This window comes from Tupaia chinensis, unplaced genomic scaffold (assembly GCF_000334495.1).
Source record: "Tupaia chinensis unplaced genomic scaffold, TupChi_1.0 Scaffold143609_1, whole genome shotgun sequence".
Taxonomy (NCBI): domain Eukaryota; kingdom Metazoa; phylum Chordata; class Mammalia; order Scandentia; family Tupaiidae; genus Tupaia; species Tupaia belangeri.
In genome coordinates this window covers 42,372-62,779 of record NW_006203455.1, presented here as the reverse complement: position 1 = coordinate 62,779, position 20,408 = coordinate 42,372, and positions in this window count along the sequence as shown.

The following is a 20,408-nucleotide window of genomic DNA, read 5'->3' as shown; positions in this document are numbered from 1 at the left end:
TAATTTAATTTAATAAAATACTTTACTCCTATTAAAGAGAAAAAAAAAAGAAAAGAAAAAGAAAAACCTGAAGACTCCACCAAAAACTCTCAGAAGTGGTGAAATATTCATTAATTTTGAAGGATCCAAAATCAACATACAAAAATAAATAGCATTTCTATACAGTGGTAATAAACTGGTTGGAAAAAAAAAATCTAGAAATCATTCTTGGACCAGCAGGTAGCATGATGATTAAGGCACTAGATCCCACATGGCCAAATGAACACTTTAAGGCCTAGATCCTATGGCTTGAAAAACACACCAGATGCGTGTGTGTACATGCTCAAAATCCCAATGGGAGAATGGAAGAGAAGGGACTGCGGTGTGACTGTTGCCCCGAGAGGTGATTTCTTACTTTCCCTCTCTATCTTTCTCCCGCAAGCACAATTATCATATGGCAAAAAATAAATAAATGAATAAACAAACAAACAAGAAAGCAGTTCCATCTATAATAGTTCAAAAAAAAAAAAAACCTGGAAATAAGTTTAACCAAGGAGAAAGAATTCTACAATGAAAACCATAAAACATTGGTGAAGAAACCAAAGAGGACACACAAAAAATGAAAAGATATTCCATGCTTATAGATTGGAAAAATTAACATTGCTAAAATGACCATATTACCCAAAGCGATCTAAAGAGTCAATGCAATCACCAAAATACAACTGACATTTTCCACAGAAATAGAAATAGCAATCATAAAATTTGTATGAAACTACAAAAGACACCAAATAGCCAAAGAAATCCTGACCAAGAGGAAAAACAAACTAACGGTATCACACTACTTTGAATTTAAGCATACCACAACACTATATTAACTTTAAAAAAAAAAAGCATGTTATTGTCATAAAAACAGACATATAGACCAATGGAACAGAATAGAGAATGAAATAAATTCAGCTATATACAACCAAAGTGCAATAATAAACTAGCACATACATCAGAGAAGAGCAGTTTCTTCAATAAGTAGAACTGTGAAAACTGAGTATTCATATGTAAGAGAATAAATATAAACACCCTCACTCTTAATATATACAAAAATCAATTCAAAATGAATTAAAGGCTTAAATGCAAGACCCGAAACTTTGAGACTAAAAGAAAACACAGGGGAAACACTCAGGACATCGGACTGGGAAAAAAAAATGATGAAAAAGACCTCAAAAGCATAAACAACAAAGCAAATATAGACAAATGGGACTATATAAAAAGTTTCTGTGCAGAAAAGGAAATAATCAACGGAGTGATAAGACACCCAACACTGTGGTGGTCCTCAAAATACTAAAAGTAAAACTACCAAATGATCCAGTATTCCTAGTACTAGCTATATATCCACAAGAAAGGAAATCAGTACGTAGAAGAGATGTCTGCTTTCCCATGATTATTGCAGCAATCTTGACAACAGCCAAAACAGAAATATCATCCTAAATGTCTGTCAACAGTGAATGGATAAAGAAAATGTGATACACACACACACATACACACACACACACACACACACACACTCAGTGGAATACTATCCAGCCATGGAAATGAATGAAATCCTGTCATTCACAGCAACATAGTGAATTTGAAGGCCATTATGTTAAATGAAACAAGTCAGGCACAGAATGATAAATATTAATATCACAGGTTCTCTTATATGTGAAAGCTAAAAATTTTGGTCTCGTGGATGCAGTGAGTATAATAGTGATTACTAGATGCTGGGAGGGGTAGTGGGTAGGAGGGGATTAAGAATGTTGGGTGTAAAATACACCTAGATAGGAGAAATAAATGACAGACTTCAACATGGTAGGGTGACTATGTAACAATAGTTTGCCACATATTTCACAAAGGTAGTAGAGAGGATTTTGGTGGGGTTTTTTTTTCATTTCATTTTCTTTTATACATTCAATCACATCATTATTTGTCTTACAAAGTGGATATTTCAACAGGTGAACATTTCTCCCTAGTACTGTTGATAAAACTACGAAATATCTTCAACAGATAATATCACCCCTCTTTGTGCCATCAATGCTTTGCCTCCCTGTCCCTTCCCCAAATGTCCTTCTTCAGACTCTCCTCTTTCACACACACTATATCTGGTATTTACATCTACATACTGTGTTTCTACATCCTTTAGTCAATCAGTTTCAGTCATAGAGTGCAGACACTTGGAATATATTAAGTGGGGACATACAATGCCTTGAATGTCCTCAACACAAAGAAACGGTTTCAAAAAAAAAAAAAAAAAGAAACAAAGAAACGGTTTCAGGTGGTAAATAGGAGAATTACTCTGATTTTATCATCATATGTTGGTCACGTGTGTCAAAATATTACACTATACTTCACAGATATGTACAATTATTAGTAGCCAATTTAATATAAGAACCTTTTATAAAGAAAAATTTCTAAGACTTGAATCTTGTCGCATTTCCCAGCTAGAGGCACGAGCAGAACCATGTGTTGTTTGCTCAACTGGATGGATAAAGCGTAGCTCGTATCTGGATTTGTTCACAGGATTCCAGTCCCCAAGGTTGAACTAATTTATAATGAAATAGTAATAGGGAAGTTCAAGGGCATTAACATTCCAAGGATAATATCTATTGTTTTTGTTCTTATATCTAACCCTCCCACTTGAAAGTTAACCTCTAGTCAGATTTTTCAGACACTGGACAGAAAGAAAATCTGTAGATTAGGTCAGCGGGGCTGTAGGACACTTGGGGTCTCTCCTCAAATATACCATGTGGTTGATCGCCTAGTTCAACTACATATAAGGCTTTTCAGAGCCCCTGGATATCTGTTTGTTTATATGTGTGTGTGTGTGTGTGTGTGTGTGTGTGTGTGTGTGTGTGTGTGTGTGTGTGTGTGTGTGTGTGTGTGTGTGTGTGTGTGTGTGTGTGTATACAGAGTTGTTTGTTTGTAGTTGTTTGTTTGTTTGTTTTTAATCTCAAAGGGCTAGCAGTCAGTGGGAGAGATGGACTAGAGTGAGCTTATGAAAGCAAAAACTGAAACTCGCAACAATTCCCTTCACAGATGAGCAAACTAAAGCTCAAAGAGATAGACAATGATAACAATTCTTTTACATTTGTTCTAAGCCTTTACGGTTTACAAAGTACTTCCTCATATTATTCATTTTATCTTCACAATAATCTGTTGTGAGGGTACATCTCATAATGCCATGGATTCCAGAAAGTTGCAATTTATGTTACAAAATTATGGCTGTGCTTAACTTTTCATTTTTATTTCTCTCTACTGTTTTCCAAGATTTATACAAGTAATATAGCCTAACAGACAATGTAGGAGGATGTGGATTTACAGTGTTAGAGCATACATTTGCAATTAAATAGAAAAATTTTGAGAGGTCTCAAACTGAGAACACTAGAGACAGTCTATACTTTCCTGGAGGTATCCAAGGGTGATGGAAGGAATGAACCCAAAAGTCATGCTAAGATGAACTGTGCCGATGTAAGAGAAAGGAATTTGAATGAAAATGAGAAGATTATTAGCTGAACAGACTTACTCCTTTGCTGCACTTCAACCTTGAGGAAGCCAGACTATCAGAGAGGACGGGGCACTTTGCCAATTATAAGAGACTCTGTTTCTTATCTGTATTCATAATGCCTTCTATTTTCATCCCACTTTTGTAATTTCCAGAGAATTCCCACACATCCAATTTCATTTTAGCCACACAACAACACGAGACTGACAAAACTGGCACCTGTGTTGCTGTTTATGGTTTTTATTGCTGTTTTACAAGTGAGAAACTGAAGCCTAGAGAACTCGAGCGCCTTACCCAAGGTCCCACAGCTAGATTGGACGTGAGCAGGAACTTAGACAATTTAACAGAACATGAGTTAGACAGTCTTCAAAATGCAGGCGAGTAGGTTAAATATGGCAGATGGAGGTTGATGCATAATATGACCATGTCCTAAACTCCATCAAATGACAGTAAAAGAACTGTAACCATTTTAGCCCATAAGAACAAATGACCAGTTGAGGAGATGTCATCAGAAAAGAGATTTTAACAAGTATTTTTAAAATAGTAAAGGAATGGAAGTATGGTTTTGATTCTGCAAGGTGGAAGAAAGCACAGCTAGACTACCTAGGAAAGGAATTCTGAAAAGAAATGAGCAACTAAAGTAAATGCATGACATGAGACACAATTTATCGGAGGAGGCAAGAGGGTATCTCATGGCAGATGACAAGGTTTGGTGCAACCCCACTCATTCTCCCATCCCCGTACATCCAGGCAACAATATCCTTTCCTGCACTATTTCCTCTACTCCACATAGAAATGAGAGTATTGTTTTCTGGGAAAATTGATCCTAAATCTCAGTGGTCACTGCATTCATTATGCATTAGGGGAGGAAGGTAGACCTGAAATGAAAACATAGAGATTAAGTAACAATCTGTATTGTCTCACACACACACACACACACACACACACACACACGCAAGAGACAATTATTTACTCCAAAACGGTTGTAACTATAAGAGCATGACTGTACTGTATTGCTGAACTCAGCAGTGAACATTTCTACAGTCATGATATTCTAAATCCTCATGATTGATTCAATAAAAATGTGTGAGATTACAATTTGGGGGCCCAGGGACTACAAAGTAGGGATGTTAAAAATAAGAGCAAGTCCTTACATGACAACAAATTAAGAAGTGATATCCAGAGTGACAAATCAAAAGATATCACTTAGAAATATGACCATGATTACAAGAAGAAACAACTATATTCAGAAGTGGTTGCATGAGGTGTTAGGATTTGGGATTGGCGGGATGCATCAGGTGCATGTAGTTCTTTTACTTTAAGCCTTACTGTATATATATATATATATATGTGTGTGTGTGTGTGTATATATATAACTTTGATTGAAATATTAGTTTTTAAATAGTTTTCAAAAGTAAAAATAGCTTGGTTCTCTATTTAACTGACTTCTGAGACCAAAAAGCAGAGCAGACAATTCCATAGAAAGGATTGGCGGGTAACTCACAGAAAAGGAACAACAGAGGCTGATCCTCTGCATGTACGCAGTACAGTCTCCCCTTTGCCCCATGCCACCGTGCCCTCCCACAGCAGAACTGGATTTTATTAAAAAATGTTTTGTCTTAGGATACATATACTCACCAGGGAGAGAAACAGTGAGGGGAAAAGTGAGAGACCATCCCCCAGGATGGGTGGTCATGCCACAATCCCTTCTTCTTCAGTCTCCTTCTGGGATTTTGGAGATCCATGCACACACTCAGTATGATTTTCAAACCATCAGGTCCAGGACTCAAACTGCAGTTGGCCATGTGAAAGTCCAGTGCCTTAACCACAACAAAATAGGGATGTTTAGAGAAGAGCAAGTCCTTACGCAACAAGAAATTAAGAAGTGATGTCCAGAGTGACAAATCAAAAGATATCACTTAGAAATATGACCATGATTACAAGAAGAAACAACTATATTCGGAAGTGGTTGACCTAGAACTGGAACTTCTTTAAAGGAGTTAAACAATAGGGGAAAGCAAGACTTCTGGGAAGATGTGACTACCCTGTACTTATGTTCAAGGGCTGGGGAGCAAACCACCTGGAAGGAAGACATGCCTACCCAGGTGTCAAAGATTGCTAACCTTTCTCTTGTTAAAAGCCAGTAGCAGAGCTGGCAGGTGGCATGGTGGTTAAGGTGCTGGACTCCCACATGGCTACCCACAGTTCTAGTCCCAAATCTGGGAGCTTTCTTTCTCACTTTCCCTTTCTCTGTCTCTGTCTGTCTCTCTCTCTGGTCAAATTTAAAAAAATAATAATAATAAATAAAATAAAAATAATTCTAAAAAAAAAAAAAGCCAGTAGCTTAAACTCCTACTTCAGTTAGACAATCTGAATGACACCCCAGGAAAGAATTTAACTTAAGAAGGAATGCCTGCTCAGGATTAGTTAAAGATAATTTAAGGGCAGCAGTGTGAAGGTACCCAAAGATGGAGTCAGTTTGGCTCACTTACACTTAAGCTTTATCTCAAAAGAAATGAGTTCAGTGCCAGCCCTGTAGCCTGGTAGTTGGAGAAGTTGGATAGAATCCCAGCCCTATAGCTTGAGGGGACAATTGGGCATGTGTGTGTGTGTACATGGCAAAGATCCTGACAGGATGGAGAAGTAGAGGATGAGGGATTGTAGTGTGGCCATGCCCCATGGGGGGAGCTTTTTTTTTCCCTCTCTCTCACTCTCTCTGTCTCTCTCTGACAAGTACACACATGTGCCATCTTGCAAGAAAAGAAAAGAAAAAAGAAAATGAAAGATGTGAATTCACAGTGGCATCCCTCTCAGAGTGACCTAGGTGCACGAGATGTTGAGGAGCCTCCTGTGTAGGGCACCAGGGCGTCCTGACCAAGTGGGAGACAGACACAGTAAATGGACCCAGTACAGAGCCTCAAGGTGCCCAGAATGTGTCCCTAAGAATTGTTCCCACTCCCCCACTTCACCCCTACTGGATTCCTGCCTGAGGGCTACAGAAAAGGAAGTGCAAGCAAAACTATAGGAGCAAACTCAGTAAGAACTCCACAGGTACGCTCAGTCCAAAGGCAGCCCAACCTGGGAATCCTTCTACCAGAGTATGCCTACAAGTGGGAGATGCTTTCCTTGGGCACAAACTCCTTTGTCAATGAGTACCTTGAGGGCTCCAGTGCACTGGGGCTGTGTCCAGAGGAGACTGAGTTACTAGAAGAGGATGTACCCTCTGAGACAGCTTAGAGTAAGGCAAGAGCCTGGGAGGGATGAGCTCAATATAATGACAGTTGACTGGACTTGCCTACGAGCACAAGGCAGACCTCTCCTGTGGACTCCCCATAGCCTGGGTGGGCAGACGGGTGAGACAGGCACATTCAGTGTCTTTCTCTTTCCATGGCCTGGTTGCCCTCACAGGTTGCTGATCTGGAGAAACAGACCTCCCAAATGAGATCCAAATGCACCGGTTCAGGCACCTACTTCTGGCAGAGGCTCACCTGACAGCTTGGAGTGCTTCAGCCACGGGCAGCCTTCCCAGATTTAGGCAGAGAGAACAGAGTGCTGAGCAACTGCCCTGACCAACACCCCGTACACACAACTTCCAAGTCACCATTTACAAGCTGCCAAACCCACTTCCAACAGCTCCACCACATCTGAGAAAGGGACCTGAGTAGAGCCACGGCAGTCAGCATGCATCTTGGTGAAATGAGTTCTCTGCTCTGGTGCCTGGTTTTCTCAATGACCAGAGTGTCCATCTTAAGCCTCTGGGCACATGCTCACCCTGGCAGCCAAAGCCAAGGCATCTCAAAGTGCCTGGGTACCAAAGAGGAAGTGCCCGTGACTTTCCAGAAGGCAAAGCAGTATTTTAGCAACCCTTCTTTCCCCTGGTGGTTCTGTTGGTGCAGTGACAAGGGGAATTTCCCCACTAAGGATCATTTCCACTTCTAAGACAGGAAGCCTCTCAGAGCCCTCATTGTCCCCCTGCCCTGCCCTCTTCAGCTGAGATCATCTGAACCACACGTTTTAATATTTAACAACAGGTCCTCTTCTAAGAAAGTCCCCTTGTGTTTTTTTATAGGTTGGTCTTTCCCCCTTAGCTTGACATTCAAAAATGATAAAGACCAGGCCTTACATCTCCATCCTAAAGTCCCCCAGAGCATCAGCCTTAGCCCAAGAATGCAGATAATATCAATAAATATAACTTCATTGGCTATTGTAACCCAAATGGACACTTTTACAAGGAAGCTGAAAATGAGCATAAGAGGGAGGTGAAAAACAAACAAACAAAAAAACCCGACAGGTCTTTCAAAGTGTTTTCAATATCTCCACGTTCCTTTTTAACCTCATTCCTATTCCCATGCTTAACTAAAAATACATAAATAAGATTCTCTGAGAAGCCAAACATTTTGAATAACATATTTTCAGAAGTTTTTTTTTTTTCCAAACAAAATTTGGATGCCTTTGCAGACTGTAAATTTACAGCTGACGATTCTCTGCCAGAAGTTCTTTGGGTGTTTACAGCTGTGAAATACAGTCTTTAGGTGACTGCATTCCCCTTCATGCTCCCAGTCTATGCCAGCAGCCTGTGCCCCTGACAACATAACTCATGGCAACAGTAATGAAAGAACAAGAATATTTATTTGGATTTACACACCACCTTTCACCAAGGGTCCCTGAGCAACTTCAAATACAGCTGAAATGGTTCCAAACCATATACCTCTCCAACTTGGATTTAGAAGCTAAAAAAGAATCCAGTCTGCTGTGTGTAATTCCTTGGCAAAAATCATTCACTTTTCCCTAAATGGAAACAGTGAATGTTGGCTCTTCTTCAAAAATCATCTTTCTCGTCCTTAAACCTATCTTCTTTATTGGGAAGAAAGCCATTGGCTTAACCTAGACCCCACCCTAAATTTATTCTTTTGTGCTTTGAAGAATTTTTGACAAAGAGGAAGGACACTATAAAAACTGTCTTTCTACTTTTCAAGGTTCAATGGAAAAACTTTTAATTAGGATACCTTTAAAAAATAGAATTTTCTGCATACTGATTTTAGTTCATCAGGACCCCTCCCCCATTCTCCTGTTTTTCCAGCACTTGCGCTTTTATTTTTCCATAACTTTTAGCTATTTCTCCATTTATATTATTCTTCTCTCCTTGTCCAGAAGCTTTTTAAAAATACTTTTAAATATTTGTATGCCTTCTCCTTATACACCAATTTCTCTCATAATGCCTCATGCAGAGAGTGTAGATCTGTGTTGGATTGATTTGTTTCTGATCTGTACCCCCATAAGTTAAAATCTTTACAAAATATATTATGACCCCAATGCCCACATTAGAGTACAAATAGGGAAAAACAAATCTGTAAACCCTATTTTCACCTGCTACCAATAGTGCTAACCATCCTTATCACTGGAAACAAGGAAACGAGCTTACCAGCCCTAAAACACAGGTCCTAGAGCTTTTGCTTCAGTCTAGCACAGCACTAGATGAAGGTTCTCCCAAATATTTTGTATAATTTCAGACTCATTGCTGGGAAGATCAAATGCTAACCCTGTTGGAAAACCTTGGCTGTTATTCATTAAATATAATTACCAATTCACTCTGTGTCAGGCCTTGTGCTAGTGGCTGAGGGACCAAGAATGTAAAGTACATTGCTCGACCTCTAAGGAACGTGGCATCAAGGTGAGAGACCATCAGAAAAACAGATAAAATCAAGAAGATACTTCAGATGGCACAACAGAATCATGCATGAGGTGGAGGTACCTTCATCAGAACCCAACCTGATTGCTGCATCCTCTCAGCCACAGCTGCCATAGACTTACTTTAAGATACTGGGCTCCTAACCCTCTCGCCCTCCTCTGACATGTCCAGCTACTGTCCTGCTGCATCATACCTGGGCCCCTGTCGAGTGTCTTGCCACTTCTGTTGCATCCTCTTGGAGTTTTCTGGCTTCGCCTTGGACACTACTTTTCTAATACCTCTTGGCCCTGTACCTCATAGCTCACAGGTCTGCTTGTTTTCTCTACTTGCTTTAATACTGTGGCACATTAGTATGTTGAAATATTAATTTTGTTCCCTCTTTGTCTCCTTCCCCTGATTCAAGCTGGTAACAGTCTTGATATTCCGTGAACTCAAGGAAGGATACATCAGGGCCAAAACCAAAAATAGCCAATGAGTTCATCTGATTTTTCTTTCCCTGCAAACCATGAAAAAGCCCTCAGGAAAACTTGATTTGGGAAGAAGATGGGAGAGAGTATGAGGGAGCAATGGAGCAAGAGTTTAATCTTTCTTTCCCTCCCTGCTCTTTCAGAACAAGAAAGAGATGTCCCCAGGCTAGAGGAAAGGGAAGAGACAGGCCAATGGGTCCCAGAGGGGACAGGCTTCCTTGTGGTCCACAATGCTGACAGCAAACTTCCAGTGAAAAGTGCTGGGTGTTGCTTAAGATGAGTAGACAAAACTATGGGAAGCATAACATGGCTTAGTTGTGCCAGGAAATAAAAAGAACCTGGTAGGATAACGACAATCTCTGCAGTAACCTATACGGAGGATTGACCAAGGATTGAATTGCCCTGGTGTCTCTGCACTGCATAAGAGAAGGGTAAACTCAAATGAAATTAACTTTCCCCCAAGACTAAAAGGAAGGGTGCTTGCTATGAAATTGTTGACTGACAAGCCATAAAAACATGTGACATTTGTAACACACTTGGGTTGTGTGGACAGATTCACTGCACCCTCCTCCAGCTCCTACATGTGTGCACACAGATTCACGCACAAGTCTTACTACCCTCCCACAATCTAACAGATGACTATCACTAAGCAACGGATCAGAGAACAGGAAGCTTGTAACTGGGTCTAAATGCTAAGCTGGTTCAGCATGTAAACTCAAAGGAAATAAGAATGGGGGGGGGGCAGTCTTGCTATGATTTCCTTCTAGAATGTTCTTATGATGCAAAGAAATAAAAAAATAAAAAACCCAAGAGAGCGTGTCACTTAGGATGATGGTCAAGGTGAATGACCACTGAGCTTTTGAACTCTAAGGCTGCCCCAGCCAACCTTCTAAGAGTCCTTGGCCACTTTTGTGGTGCTTTAATACTGCCATTTTCATGGGATTTTTGTAAAGTGATAGTTGAAGGGGGCAGGGGAGTTTTCTGTAAACTGCAAATGCTGTACAAAATGTAAGGACTCACTATTTTTCTTCTGAACAAAATTAATTTACTTATGTCTTTACAGTCAAAATTTGTTAGAAAAATACAACTCACAGGGGGTCTGTCTTACACAAAAAAGTAAATGCCACTTACCCATGACAATCCAAATAATTTTTTAATGAATGGGAAATAGCAAAGTATCCTTTACTGAGGACATGGGAATCTGCATGAATTCAGAAACATTACACTGCAGTTGTTTTTATCAGGGCAGCTCTGTTGTATCTTGGCTGAATTTTTAATATTCCATCTCTTTAATCTTGCATGACTCTCCTTGGCAAAGTCACTCCAAAAAGAACAGACGCTTAATAAATGTTCAAGGCTGGGGACTAGCTGTTTGTGAAACTCACTGTCCATTAAGTAATTGTAGGTTAGGCTGAATAAAATGTTTTATGGAGACTAATATATCCACAGCAGGGCATCATTAAATATGTTTACTGTTTCTGTGGCCCTTTCAGCATAGAAAACAAATAGCCCTCCCTTATCTTCCAGAGACTGCCCTGGCCCCCAAATTTGCTTTGCACTTGCCTTGCATGTAGGTAATATGCCAAGGCTGATTTCACAAAGTAAAAGCATAGAATGAGTTCTTTGTCGTTTATCAATGTACTGACAACACGTGATGAGAAATAAAATTTTATTTCACTATTTTCCAAACTGCATTCTATGGAATATTAGTTTAGTAACATGTATTCTCAAAAAATAAAAAGAAAGGGTTTCCATGATAGACAGTTCTTCCATGAGCAAATAAGTTTGGGAAATAATCACTTAAACAAAAGTAAGCATTTTTGTCCCTCCTGCAAGATATTTAGAGCCTTTAATAAGGCAAAGTATTTTGCGAATCTCTGAAAGGGGGAATATTATATATATAGAGAGAACCTTCAAAACTATTTCAAGATATAACTTTTTTTTATAGAACACAGTACAAAGGACATTAATGTTCCACAGAACACAATTTAGAAGAGGCTGTTTTATTTAATAAGGTCAAGTAACCAATGATGACCAGTTCAATAGTTTCCAGGACATTATATTTCTTACTGTAAGTCCTAAACAAGGGAACATCCCCCACAAGCAATATCGTTACAAGAAGCATGAGACAGAATCATCTGCAAATGAAGTTTTGAGTAAAACACATTAAGATTTCACTACAGCCTGAGGATCCATAATTCAATATTTGAAGTCATTGTTTCTCTTATTGAGAATAGGAAACAAAATTGACAAAAGAAGTTGTCATATTATCCGCACTTTGCTGCAGGATAACAACTCTTATTAAAGCGGAGAGGGAAATACTAAAAAACAAAATGCCAAGTGTATTTAGTGCCCATATTATCCCTTGTAATTATAAAAGGCATCATATGAGTAGAGAGCTTTTTAAGTACTACAGCAAGAGTGGCCAGAATGACCAAGCACAGGAGCCAGAGCATGAGAGCCTCTCGTGTGACTTCATGCTGTCATATCACGATGGATGCTCATGGTGCACCTTCTGCATTGCCTTCACCTAGAAGCTGTACCCATCTCCCCGCAGCTATGAATGAGGGTTGCTAACGGCTATCAACCAGAACTGCCTTATGTAGAATAGCAGTCACCTTATACATCACCTAACCACCCCAGGGCAGCTCATAACCAGTGACTAAACAACGTAGGATACAAAAGTCTACCCTCTTCTCCACAGGCAAGACCGGCTTGTGGGGCAATAAATGCCCTAGCACTTCTCATGGGATCAGGTAAATGCTGGCCTCCACTGAGATCCCATCCTTGCTTGGGACCAGCAGGTGGCACAGTGTTTAAAGCACTGGATTCCCACATGGTTGACCGTAGTTAAAGGCCATAGACCCAACAGCCTGAAACCATTGCCAGGTGTATGTGTGTATATGCCCAAAATCCTGAGTGGAGAATGGAGGAGAAGGGATTGTAGTGAGGCCATCCTCTCTGGGGGTGGGGGTGGTGGGGGTGAGGTGTGATATAATTCCCAGAGACCAATCTTCTTGCCTGCTTCAGGAACCATACATCATGGTATAATAAGGGGCTCTATTTCATATAGTAAAGTTCTGTACCATGCACATCGCGGTGGCTGAGGGACTTGCTAAAAAACATAGATTGTCAAGGCTGACTCAAGATGTATTATATCAGAATCTTTGTAGGTAAGACCTAAGATTTATATTTTGTTACAAGTTCCCACTTTACAACAAGTTCCCCAGGTACCTGTGATGCACACTCAGGTTTGAGAATGATTATCAATAGGCCATGTACTCAGCTCATCCCCTTTGCTCCCTCTCAGTAGTAACTGAGAGATATTTTCAAGACAATCCAACTTGTCTTCTTACCATCTGCTTCCTGACAAAGTCCTCTGAGAAAAAATCATTTGTAAACTTCTAGTGGAAACTCCCAATGTGATATCTGTGGTGTGGGGCAGGGGACAGATTATTATCTTAGCTAGTGACAAATTACTTCGGAATGCATTTTTTTTTATTTCTTTAAAATCAAAAAATATGATGTGAGATGACATTCTCTAAATATACAAGTAGGAGAAGCTATGTTTAATCATCTAAAATCAATTATTTCCAAGTACTTAGGCGCTATGGGAAGGAAGAAAATCTGAAAACATGTTTTCAAAGCATCATGCAAAAAAGATTTACAGTAGTTCATAAACATCTAAATTGCCACACTTATTCATCTCACAGAAGTTGACTGTTGTTTGAGAGTTATTTACCTAAAGAACTTCAGATCTCTGAATACACAGTGAAAAACATCACTAATGGCTATGTTTTTCATACCTCTGACAAGCATGTGACAGCCACAGCTGAGCACAAGTACCTCCACCAGCAAGACAATCAAAATTAACCACAGGTATAAGTTAGTGACAGTAAATCAAACAGAGTTCCAATAGCAAACTCCAGTTCACCATGGACCCAAGATGGGTCAAAAGAATTAAGTGAAGGGAAGGATGCTTACTGAGCAGTCATTGGTTCAAACTCAGATTGCAGGCAAACTCCTCTCCTTGTTGTTGCTGTTTTGTTGGGGATTTTCAGGAATATTGTGGTTTTATTTTGGTGGACATTTTGTTTTATTGTGTGAGAGTTCCAATAGCAAACTCCAGTTCACCATGGACCCAAGATGGGTCAAAAGAATTAAGTGAAGGGAAGGATGCTTACTGAGCAGTCATTGGTTCAAACTCAGATTGCAGGCAAACTCCTCTCCTTGTTGTTGCTGTTTTGTTGGGGATTTTCAGGAATATTGTGGTTTTATTTTGGTGGACATTTTGTTTTATTGTGTGTTGCCCAAGACAAATAAAGTAGTCTTGATTCTATGCCAAGCAGAACCGGCGTCCAGCTCCTCACTGACTGACATTTCTTAATGACCACCTCCAGCCACCCCTAAAAGGCTCACTCACCCCTAAAAGATGTTCCTAATAATTATCTGGTGCTTGGTTAATAGAGAATGACAAAACACATTTCTAATCAAAGCGAAGGACCTTTTTAAATCCCAGACATCCACAACACTATCTGGCAGGAGGACATTGGGTTATTTAATGTTGTTTTCTTTTGAAAGTTAAAAACAAGGATTGTATGATGACAAATCTAGAAAAGAAGCTTAACCTGCATGTTGTAAAAATATATTAATGTATATTTATAAGAAAAGATATGCCAACTCTAAAGCATTGTAACATATATTTTAAGGAAAGGAAACTCTACTTAAAATAGTTCCCAAAACATGTAGTTTACGAAGTCCAAAGAGGCACCAATGTGTCATTTTTTTTTTCTTAGAGAAATTTTTGGCAGGGAAAAGTGAGAAATCACCCATCAGGGGATGGCCACCTCAATCCCTTCTCCTCCATTCTCCTCCTGGGATCTTGGGTACACATACATACATACACACACACACACACACACACACACACACACAGTGTGATTTTTCAAGCCACTGGATCTGGGACTCAAACCTCAGTCAGTCATGTGGGAGTCCAGTGATGCAACCACTACACTATCTACTGGCCTCCCAATGTGTCATTTTAAAATCAATGCAAAGTTCTCTGGATAATGTGCTGTCAGAGTGTTTCCTTTTGGGAAAAAGTTGTATTACATCATCCTGGAGTTACCATACCAGCCAAAAGCCAGCATGCTAAACTACACTTTCACTGGCATGATACTCAGTTGGATGAAAAACATTTTAGCAAATGGAGTAAACCATGCAGTATTATAAAAATAACACCTGTGAGCAAAAACTAAAGCTATTACAGTAGATAGCTACTAGAGCAAAAGCTACGCAAAGTTACTTAGAAGCACTGTAGACTGCCTGAATTGAGCTGGGCTCCACTTATTTAATAGCTCCATACACTTGATCTTGGGTGAATTAACATTTTTTTTAAATAATTATTTATTTAATTTTATTTATTATCATAGTTTTTGTTTGTTTGTTTGTTTGTTTGTTTGTTTGCTATAAGGCATGCATGCTCACCACAGAGAGAGAGAGAGAAAGTGATAAAGCAAGTCACCGGTCCAGGACTCAAACCATGGTTGACCATGTGGGAGTCCAGTGTCCCAACCACCACACCAACTGCTAGACTCCTAGTTACTCTACATTTTCATGCCCTAGTTTCCTCATTCATACACAGGGTGATAATAATTCTCTTCCACAGGATAGTTGTGAGTCATTTAAGTCAACATATGTAAGGCATGCATTTATATATGTGAACAATATACACACACAGATTATAACAGAACAAGAAAGAATGTTATATTCTCAAAACTAGTCGATAGGACCAAAAAAAATAATTTTTACTTCCTGGCTTAGAGCAGAGAAGAAGAAAGGGAAAACAAAGCCAATTGTGGGTTGGGATTCAGGGCATCCCCTACCCTCTAAGTACTTCTCTTGCATACCAGATATACCAGCCATGCCTCAACGCAGTTTGTAACCAGAAAGCCTGGAAAATGGCAATAGCCCCTTGAAACAGTTTTTTGAGCTTCACCTTATTCACATTATTCTGAGAGTTACTGCTGTCAAGACCCTTCTAGGCTCTAATTTGAGAACTGGAACACAGAGGTCCTTGGGTTACTAAACACTTGAAAGTAGAAAAGAGAGTCCCTGGCAAGAGGAAGAAGCTAGGAATGTTGGAGATCGACTTCATCCATGGTTTTTTGTATGATCAGAATAAACACAGGGAAGTACTGTCCTGTGAATGAAAAAATTTAAATAAATTACCTGAGTAATAGGCGTTTTCCAAAATCACTTTTCCTGAATTTTGGGGGTATGTGAAGTACAGTACTCTAAGCTTTCATTTCCAGACAGCAGTTAAAACTTCTTACATGCTTTGCTTGTGTAAATACAAGTATTCAACACTAAGACTAATGGAGTTATAGAAAAATGCATACATGCAATTTTTACTCTAATAGAGACGCAAACCTTTGGAAACACGGATATGTTTTAAGTATCTTAAGTGTGAAAGTGAAATGTGACTAAGAGCAACTACTGTTAGATAATACACATCTTTAGAAATGGATATATGGTCAGTTTTGTGGCTGATTTAATAACTGGTTATCAACTGTAACATTTAGCATAACATCTATAAGAACTTTTTTTTTCCTTTATTAGCAATATAGAATTGTGGATCCCTTCTGGAAATCGTTATTTTGGCCCAGAATCTAACCTCCTATCACTGTCTTATCTGTGCCTGCCTGAGGCAGTGAGCCATTCCTGGACATCCTCTGGAGACCCTTTCAAGGTCTATAATTCTGCAATAAAGAGATAACCTATGAGGAGGGAAATCAACATGAAGGGAAAACATCTCTATTGAAGCACTCGACCTAGGCTGGATTCCCCAAATTATCTTCTCCTGGACCATTGTTTTCTCTTAATTCAGGAAGAATATTCAGGTATAAATCTTCTTTACTTCCTAATCCACAGGGAGGAAAAAATATTAAACAATTTCTGTAGTATTGAATCAAGAGTGAATAAAAGTAACAGATTGGTAGGAAGCATTGAGATAGAACAGACACACTGAAACAATGAACAAGGTAAGAAAAGAGAAAGAAAAGTCGCCACAAACAGTGAACCAAGGAGACCCCAGGTAAATACTTTCCATTTTTTAGGGTCTTGGCTTGAGGCATTTTTTCAAATTTTAGATGGAGATATTCAGCCTTTATAGAAACTTCTAATAGAACACCCAACACAACAATAACGCATTTTCCTGCTGCGACAGAAGACTGCAGTTACATTTTTCCAGTGGTCATGATCTATATTTATATTCAAGAAAGAAGGCCAAGTGAAAACGGATTTTTCCATAAGACAATTAAGGTATAACATGGATTAGGAAAAAAATAAAATGACTATCTCCCTTTATGTAAGTATTTTTCCTAATATACCACCTGCTGGATGCCTCTGGCAGAATATGATTTTAAGAATTTAACTTCTGTGAAGCAATTTCCTGAATTCTTGAGTAATTCAGTCAAAAGTGGGACAACCCTGGAGTTATCCAAGATGTTATCTCAAACTATTGCTTTGCCCTACTTTAACAGACATGCTCCAGAAATTACCATGTATCAGGATTTTAAAATTTTTTTAATTGTCAGAGGGTACATGTGCTTACCAGCAACAGAGAGGCAGAAAGCATCCCCCCATGAGGCATGGTCATGCTGCAACTCCTTCTCCATTTCTCCCTCCTTCAGGATTTTCAGAATGTACACACCTAGCATGTTTATCCAGAGCTGGGATTTAAACTATAGACAGCCACGTGGAATCCAATTCCCTTAACCACTAGGCTATGGGGGTGATCCCAACCATGTATGACTTTTTCTGTGTCATGATATAATTCCTTTAGCTCTCTCTGGCAGTCTGAAATCTAATCAGTTAACAAATAACCTTTTCATTTCCAAGTCTAAGATCTCTTGGATCTCCTCAATATCTCACCGTCATGTTGACCAAGCTCATAGGTCCTCCTGACACACAGGCATGCAGACGTATATGTGCACATGGCATACTATAATACGCTGTTGGATATGGTATTCTCCCTGTGGGCAGTGCCTTTTTTCCTCTCCGTACCTACACAAATAGCAGATCTTAAAGGCCGAACTCAAACTCACTTCCTCCACATAACTGGATAAAACCCACTTTACCCCTTAATACTTAGGTATCAAGGCTAAATCCTATGGAAAAAATTCCAGGTGTTGGCTGCGATGGACTTTAGCTCTTTTTCATCCTGCTTGAAATAATGTGGTTATTGTGGGAATATTTGATTCTTGGTTCTCCCAGCCCCAATCCAAATTCTCACCTCCACTTTCTCCCACCCTGCCCCACCCACACAAACATACACATACACACAGCAGGCTGATCAAGGCAGGAATATATTTTGCATCATTTGTCCCTGATCTTTTCTCCTGTCCTTATAAGATGACCAAGAATACCATATTTTAATCACTATAGTTATTGAACATGTAAGTATTTGCTTGCCATTTTTTTGACTGCTGGAGGCAGAAGGCCATGGAAACTAAACTGCCTAAATAAATGTCTGATCCAATAAGCACCTAAAATGTCAACACCAGTAGTTGTCTTTGTGGGTGGAAGCTGAAACAGAAAGAATTTAAATTAATCTGCATATGGGATTACACACCATTTTAAAAACTTCTGCTTGATTTTCTCTGAAAATCAAAGACCAAGGCACTGCGATGATCCTCGTCCTCTGGCCTATCAGACTGGAGACATATCCTTTGGTCAGACTGCTTCTTCACTCCCTACCAGAGTTTCTCTTCTGCAAACACCACAGAAATCATTTCTGGAATATCTTAAAGTGCCCTTATCATAGCATTTACCCCACTGCCACATTATTATTTCTTTATATGTCTGTCTCCCCCAACTAAAGTTGCCAGAATTAGCAAATTCATGAGGATGCTCATTCAATTTAAATTTCAGATAAACAATAAAAAATTCATTAGTATGGGGACCAGCAGTTAGCGTAATGGCTATGTTGCTGAACTCCCGTGTAGTCGACTGCAGTTTGAGTACCGGACTCGGTGGCTTAAACTCACGCCAGACACGTGTGCGTGCATGCCCAAGACCCTGAGAGGAGAATGGAGGAGAAGGGATTGCGGCATGATCATCCCCCCGGTGGGTGATTTCTCACTTTCTGTTTCTCTGTCTCTCTCTGTCTTTCTGGTGAGCGCACCCACCCTATAGCAAAAACCTCTCAAAACAAAAAAAAAAAATTCATTAGTATGAGTATGTCCTGAATATTGCATGGAACATATTTGCACTTTAAAAATTATTCATTGTTTATCTGAAGTTTTTTCCTGTATTTTATCAGGTGCCCTGTATTTTATCAGGCATCTCTATCCACAATAGTCTGGGGAATTGCTATGTCAGCCATGTCCGCCCCACACCACACGCACAGTGAGACTGCCGTGAATGTTCGCTGGATATTTGCAAATACTTTCAGAGTTTATATGCCATCAAATTCCACTGAAAGTTAAGCTTTCACCATAGAAACCACAAAAATGTTAAATGTGCATCCTTTGGCCTGATAGGCATGAGTAGATCCATCTAAAAAAATAAAAATAAAATAAAAACGGAGCAATGTTTAGGAAGGTTAAATGAGAACATATTCACCCTTTTGAATAGCAGCATTATTCAAGTGATTCCTTCAAACATTATATTAATACTAATACATATCACTGACCCAGTTCAGATGGCAGACCACTGTCAGGCAGGCAACACGGGACTTTCCAAAAAGGCGAAGCCTTAGAGCCTCATTTTCCCCCAGAGCCACCTTATCTTCCTCCTTCCTCCTATCGCAAAAGATATCCTACTAGTCATATTTTTTTTAAAAAAAGAGATAAGAAACAGGAAAATCTACCACCATGGAGTTGGAACAAGATACGAGAAATAAGCTATCTAGATTCTGGTTTAGCAATAGGGAAAGGAACTAAGAACTTAATATATTTTATAGGTGGAAAGATGAATACAGAGGATAAAGAATACAGAAAAGTTTCCTTTAGGCTGAAGTACACACAGAGAGAAACACACACACACACACACACACACACACACACACACACAAAGAAGCCCACAGTAAGATATTCAAGGTTACAGAGAAGATCAGCGAAGTACTTCATCATTGTTGTTACAATACACTTTTAGAAAATCATAGATGAAAGCCTTCTTCAGGAGGACTTGTTTAGTAATTCTTCAGACATCCCAAACCTCCTTACTAGCTTGCCTGTTGTCCTAGCAAGCCATCTTTTGTATTGCTACTGAGCAAAGCTGCTTTTAAAATTTAAATGCTGTGTGCAAACTAGTTGAAAGGAAACAGTTTTTAGAAAGCAGAAAGAAGAATTCTATATAACTCACTGCTCAGAATACCATTAAAGCATTGCTTACAACCTCTTCCCCCAAAAAAGTTTTATAATACATGTCTAAGAGAGAACATCAAATCACAGATGGAAGAACATGGCTTGAATACTAACCCTACCCCCTCAGTAGCTGTGAATCCCAGAACAAGTAATTTCCTTTCTGGCTTCGTCTTTAAAACAGATGTAAGGTGCTTATTCTATGAGGTGGACATCAGTTAAAATCCACAGAACACGTAGCCGTAGCACAGTTCCTAGGACATACATGTTTCCTTATCTATTCACATGGAGTACCTCACCATCATTATCATAATCATCCACATCATTATTAATTGCTTGTTATATTCAAATTTGTTTTCATACATCCATTA